We start from the raw sequence: 6,967 nt of genomic DNA on the forward strand, positions 1-6,967 counted from the left end.
TTGAGAATGAAAGAGTGTGATGCCATTAAAACTTGAATTTATGATTATATTGGTGTCTGTGTTTGTCATTTGGAATCAAGTTTGATTAGTTACAGAGTTAGTGTAGAGGGTTTCAAATTTTGCAGAGGATTCATTTAAGAACAATAAGTGCACCCCCTAACTGGCCTATCAAAACATGGAGTCCTCTTTGAATGCAATATAGATGTCATCAATATCACGTGTTCAAATGCGTCCCTGCAACAAAAGATTGAGAGAAGCCAAAGATGTTGGTAGCTGGTGTTTGTTGCCGAGTTGGAGGATAAACAATAATCCATTATAGAGATCATCGTCGAAGCCTGAAGCCTAGAATATAAAAGGTAGAAAATAAATCGACAATAAGAAGCATTTGCTAGGATTGCAGATTGAAGATGTGCTTTCCCTCTGTATAATTGCTACCAAATGTTGTGCGAGAAATAACATTTGTTGTAAGTTTGTGGAACTCTAGGAGCACATCAACTTCCTTTTCACCAGAGAACACCAATTTTCTCCACTGCTGCAACATAGTGGTAGTAAAATTCACAAATGTTGGAACCTAGCCCTGAATTCCACCGGAAACAACACCATGGAAATCTCATCACTCGTCATTTCCAACACCAGGCTTCTTTCCCTCCACATGTGCACAATCACCACTTCAAAACTAGTGCACTTCTTGATATTTCCATCCTCCATTGCTTTTTCTTTGAGGCGATGCAACATTTCTATAGATACAGGAAAGAGATTCAGCAAAAATGCTAAGCTTCTTTCCCTTCACATGTGCGCAGTCACCACTTCGAAATTGGTGCACTTCTTGATCTTTCCATCCTTCATTTATTTTTCTTTGAGGTAATGTAGTATTTCTACAAATATGGGAAAGAGCTTCAACAGAAACTTCAACCGTGGTAGGATTTTGATCGATTTTGACTCTGTGGGCGCCTCACTGCCTCCTCTTCCCTTAAAAGTTGTCAATTCAAAAGGAATATCACAAATCTTGATGTACTCGAGATGGTTGTGTTCAATTCTTGGAGGAACCCTGGCTTTCAGAATAGTTTGATCCAAGTTTGGTGTGACTTCTGAGATTTCTCCAGGTTTAATATTCCCACAAAAATGTAGTGATTGAGTCCAGTGCCAACTACAAAATGCCCACATTCGAAACAAGTGGCCTGTAAGGTAAGGAGTGGGAGATCTTAGAGCTAAGAGTGACAACGTAGTCCTGTAATATGAGTTGCCTGAATGCTGGGTTGGAAAACTTTACATCCTTCAGTTCTTCCATGGTGAGATCACTCGTCCCCACACCAAAGAAAACCCCATCACCATTGCAATCGATACCCATCGATCATCCTCATCATTGAGTGTAAGCCTCTTGACCATGAAATCGTAGTGAATGAGAAACTTTCATAGCGCGTTTACATACCTCTAGACTATTTCATCAAAAGCCATGTGAGCACAAGCAGGGAAGAAGGTGATTGTTGCAACAACAAAGACCAAGGTTTAATCAATGTTGGAAAGAAACATGGAGTGTCATGGGGTGGGCTTTGTTGGATAGACAGCAAAAGGAGCCTCCATCGTTATTTGCAGGTCACTTACAAATTCCTCCTTTTTCATCGCCATTGCCATCATTGATATACTGAAACGCTCTTCCTTTACTTCTTGCATGGTTTCTTTTCGGTTACCGTTTCTGGGGAATTAGTAACCACCCAGATATTCCACATGATTTCTTGGGAGTTAGTAACCGCTTTAATATGCCCATGGTTTCTTTTCGGTTACTATTGCTGGGGAGTTAGTAACCACCTAGATATGCAACGTGATTTCTCAGGAGTTAGTAACCACTTTGATATGCGTGATGGAGGTATCAATTTGACACTAGAAGATAGTTTTATCGTCTAACTGAGGGAATCGATGGTAGGAAACCGCACAAAATGGTAGTTAGGGGAGTTGTTCTCAAAGGGAAATGCCTTATGCGTAATTACCTTTCATATTTATATATTTTTGTTATTTTTATATTTTTTTCTTTTTTAATGTACTCACATTAATTTGTATGAGATAAAGTTCTTAGAAATTTTAATTATAATTTTAAAGAGTTAAAGGATATATATATCCCAAAAAGCAAGGAATAAATTTTTATTTTGTTGTTTTAATCTATAGAAAATTTGAACCTTGAATCTCATTGTTTACATAATCTTTCTTAACATCACTATTGCTAATTAAACTACTTTATGCACGATAAGAAATACAATTTATATTAATTTTTTTAAATTAAATTAATATTTACAAAATACTTATAAATTTTTTCAAATAAATATATTGATTATATATTTTAAAGTATATAATATTATAATAATAATACTAAAGAAATAATTAATATAATGATAAGTGTAGTTAGTGATGACAATTCTAATAATTCAATTAATTTATCATTATTAGGTTATATTAATTCTAAAGAGTCATATTTAAATCTCTTTACTAACAGCACTAATACTAATGTAAATGATGGCATTGCCCATCATTATTTTGATAATGCCTATTTCAATGGTACAACATTTACATTAACTGTGTACACTATATATAAAGGTTCGAAAAGGAGAGAGATTTTATAATGTAAATGATGACATTGCCCATCGTTATTAATCTAGGTGGATGTTTGTGGCCACCTGCCTATTCCACTTGGAGCACCTTCAGTTTTTTAGTTTCCCTAATTGTAGCACAATGTACTATTTTCGGTAGTTTTTCGGGTCCTGAATTTCTGGAGCCATTTTGAGGCCCTAAACGACGTTTTTTGGGAAAATCGAGGTGAACATGGGTCATCGTCTAATGATGGCCACTCGAAAGTTGTAGCTTTCGGATACTTATTTCTAAAAAGGTATTGTGCATGTCAAACAGAGATCGTATGCCAAAGTTACGATCCCGGGAATCTGATGTACCAATTTACCTAAATGGGGCCCATAGTTTGGCACTTCATCTCCTAGGTTAGGATTTTGGATGTTTAGGGTTTTCCATTTTTTCTCAATAATAAATAGACCTTAAAATCTCATTGTAACACATTTCAGAGGCCTGTAGCCACCACATCTCTTCTCAGATATAAGCTACCATTGTGCAAGCTAGTTTATTTCCATTATGTACATAAGCACATTTCAGTTCTTTGATATTAATGAAATGAAGTTTTATTTCTGCTGCATCTCTGTGTTCATGTTTACATGTATATTTTGTTACTTTCCTACATAAGTCTAGATCAGTGGTATCAAAGCGGTCTTCTCTTTCTCTATTTTTCTTTGCATGTCCCCAAAGAGGTTAGGGTATAAGGATTTAGGGCTCAAATTGGTTGAACCTTTGAAAGACTAGCCTTGCAAACCTTCACGAACTCCCATGGAGGACGAAAAGAAAGACGAGGGAGCAGGAGATCGCTTCAAAATATTGCTTGAAGAATCCCTTTGAGTGACAGAGGAATGTGACGATGGACAAGGTTGCTCAGATCCTTTGGCGAATGCCCACATGCGACACATCTTCATCTGGTAGCCACTCTGGAGGCACCACTCCCTTCAAGGTACAATTCAACTTTGATATTCCCATATTTGAAGGCCAGATAGATGCAGATGCCATAGATAGATGGTTAAATCTATTGGAAGGGTAATTTTTAGTTCATGATTTTTCCAATAGGGAAAATATTACTTTTTCACTCCTCAAAGCCACCCCCATGTCAAAGACTAGTGGGAAAGATACTGTGAGTAGAAGGACGAGAGGGAACCCTCACTCTTTTCAACTGCACTGACTTGGAACTCTTTTTGAGATGCCATCAAGGAGTAGTATTACCTTGTTGAAACTTATGAAAATAAATACATAAAGTGGACCACACTACGATAGGGAAGGGACCAAGATGTATTAGAGTTCACAAATATTTTTCATACCCTTCGCACGAAGTTGGGTATCAAGGATTCTGAGCGGCATCTCGTACTAAAGAAACACAGGTGTCTGCACAAATACATCAAGGATAAGATGGAGTTCCTGGACATCTCCTCATTCGGCACCACCTACTGATACACTATTAAGATCGAGCAGAAGTTGAAACAAAATAAGAGAGACTTTGGATCTGCGAATGTGAAGAAAGGGAAAGACGCCCCCAAATTGCAGAACAAAGGAACAATCCAAGCGAGGTGACCCAAGGCAACCCGTCGAAGTTACACGTAAAGAACAATACCATGAAATCAAAGAACGACACGGGAAAGTGATGTGAGTTCCATAAGAATCCCACTCACAAAATAAGTGAGTGTCGGGCCAGGCGATCACTGGTGGCAAAGCTAAAGGCTTCAGAATTAGATGTAGTTCTGAATCTGAGTCAAAACCCAACAAGGGGAATGATAAAGGGAAGCAAATTATTGATGCGGAGCCCAATGTTACTATGGCCACCACCAAGATCTGGAAGAATGAGCTTAAAGATCTAGAGGAGGGGGAGCATCTCTTCCACTTACAAATGTGGGTTAAGGGTTCACCAATGCAATTAATCGTTGATAGTGGGAGCCAAAAGAACCTCATTTCAATAGAGAACATGAAGCAACTGGGCCTACCCACTATAGAACATTTGAAACCATACACCATCGGTGGCTTGAACAAGGACGAGATCTCCGCATCAGCTTGTAGTGTCACCTTCCCTACAACATCAAACCCTTCACAGATGAGGTACTATGTGATTTTTCTCATATTGAAGTTTGTAATGTATTATTAGGACAACCATACTTGTGGAAGCGACATGTTATATATGAGTCTATACCTCCCTTTTGTAATGTCCCTTAATAATAAATAATAAATAATATAATATAATATTAAATAAATAATAAATAAATAAATAAATAATAGTAATAGTAAATAAATAATAAATAATAATAAATTAATAAATTAATTACATGCTCTAAATAAATATAACCAAGAATAAACAGAAAAATAGTAAAAATCAGTAAAGCTATCAAAAAGTAAAAATAAAACAAGGAAAACAGTAAAAATTAGTAAAGCTATCAAAAAGTAAAAACAAAAAAATAAAACAAGAAAGCAGTAAAGTTGCATGTTGACACATGGAGTGTGTGCATGTGGTTCCCCTTCCAATGTTTCCTCTATTTAATAGATGGGGAGGAAAATGATAGGCATTCCATCATTCCATGATTCCATGATCCATTCTCTGGTAGAATAGTGTTAGGAGACAAAGGATACCTTGGCAGTAGTACGTTGATTGAGGGCTCGGGGGTGGCCAGTTGTAGCAAGATTTTGTTCAGTTGATCCTACGGTTGGCTGGAGAGTCGTCCCCAAGACTTTGTTGCAGATAGCAGAATTCAACTAAGCGTTCAACTAGCTTTCCACAGGTAAGTTGTCTCTCTTCACTCATATTTTTGTAATTTAATGTTAACTAGTTGATAAATTGCTGATTATAAATCACTTGATTAATCTAATTAATTATGTGTTGTTATTTCGGCGCTGTTACATATGGTATCAGAGTGGGTTTCATTACTAGGGTCTTTTAGGTTACAATAATAATTGCGTGATCTACAATTCCAAGTCTGATAAATTCTAAGAATAAATTTTTGAATATAACATTGTTAAACAATTAAAAGTTCAAAATAAAATCAAGGTCATGTTCAATCCAACATTATATTGTTGGTAAAGTTATAATATATGTATAGAAAGGCATACTCAACTTTATTATGATTAACGAGGCACTAAAAGATCATGTGGGGTTTGGAATAATTTGATTGTATTAAATATACATGGACTAATACTTGTAGTACTATGTGCACAAAAAAATTCTATGTTAATTATCATTTATTGATATTATTAAAAACATAAAATCACAAATTTCATTCATTATTCTCACATCCTCCCTTAATGGAGAAATGGATTTTCTACCATACCTAACTGACTTCTAGAACTTGTACTTTGAACATTTGCTGTATTCTCAACATCTGCTGTATTCTCTATCTAACTACTGCATTAACAGAGGGTAGTTGGGATTAATACCTTTCTACCACTCCCCCTTAATTCCAACTATATAACAAACTATATATTCTTAATGATGACGACTTAAACTTTATCTTGCCTGCTGGTCTAAGTCTCAGCTAGGCTTACAACAAAACATTTCATTTTTGTCTTCTTATTAAAAGGTCCATGCTTGTTCCTTTTCCATTGCTGGTGCAGTTTCATCTTCACCTTTTTGGATTTCCTGATGAAATTCCTTTGCTCCTTGCTTACATACTTAACGTCAACAACCTCTTTTGGATTGAGAGGCAATGCAAGATCTCGAACGAGGTAATTTAATTCATGTTCTCCCCACTTTCCATGAGGAACCAACGAAGGATTCACCACAATGCAATCATCTTTGAAAGTAGATCCAATAAAACTTCGAACAACCGGGCAAGTTTTAATTTCAGTGATTTCTTCAACAGGGTGATCCTCAACAACATGAGGGATTTCTTCAACAGCGTGATCCTCAACAACATGAGTGATTTCTTCAACATCCTCAACAACATGAGTGATTTCTTCAACAACGTGATCCTCAACAACATGAGTGATTTCTTCAACAACGTGATCCTCAACAACATGAGTGATTTCTTCAAGGACAGGATCGTCAACAACATGAAACTCTTTGTCAATGGACGCAAAAATACTGCTAATCCCAAATGGGTTCATGAGAAAATAATCATTAAAAGGATCATCGTCAAAAAAGTCTAAAAAAATAGACATATCATTTAGCTTTATCACACTTCAAACAAAACGCCTTTTCTACAGCCTCTCTCTGCAAAGAAAACCGGGCCGACTGAAAAAGAATATGACCACGGTAATAGAAACGGTGGAAGCTTGCAAAACACACCAGCAAACGGCTCGACGGTCTTCGACAGCACACCAGCAACTGCTCACAGGACGGTTCCGAGTCAATGGTTCTGGACAGTCTCGACAGCACACCACAATGGTTCAG

General features: G+C 36.6%; 1 long non-coding RNA gene and 1 pseudogene across 1 annotated transcript; both read right to left on the reverse strand.

Annotated features, from left to right (window-relative positions):
• Positions 1-555: 555 nt before the first annotated feature.
• LOC149179358 (acyltransferase GLAUCE-like) lies at positions 556-1,632 on the reverse strand (annotated as a pseudogene).
• Positions 1,633-5,938: 4,306 nt separating this feature from the next.
• Positions 5,939-6,656, reverse strand: LOC149179359 (uncharacterized). The gene is made up of 2 exons (XR_016258915.1): positions 6,577-6,656; positions 5,939-6,510 (listed from the first exon to the last, which is right to left on the reverse strand). It is a non-coding gene; the product is annotated as an uncharacterized LOC149179359 (long non-coding RNA).
• Between the last annotated feature and the right edge of the window lie 311 nt (positions 6,657-6,967).

This window comes from Pinus tabuliformis, chromosome 4_1, assembly GCF_031772625.1.
Source record: "Pinus tabuliformis cultivar Carrire ecotype Pingquan chromosome 4_1, CPIR1, whole genome shotgun sequence".
NCBI classification, from domain to species: Eukaryota; Viridiplantae; Streptophyta; class Pinopsida; order Pinales; family Pinaceae; genus Pinus; species Pinus tabuliformis.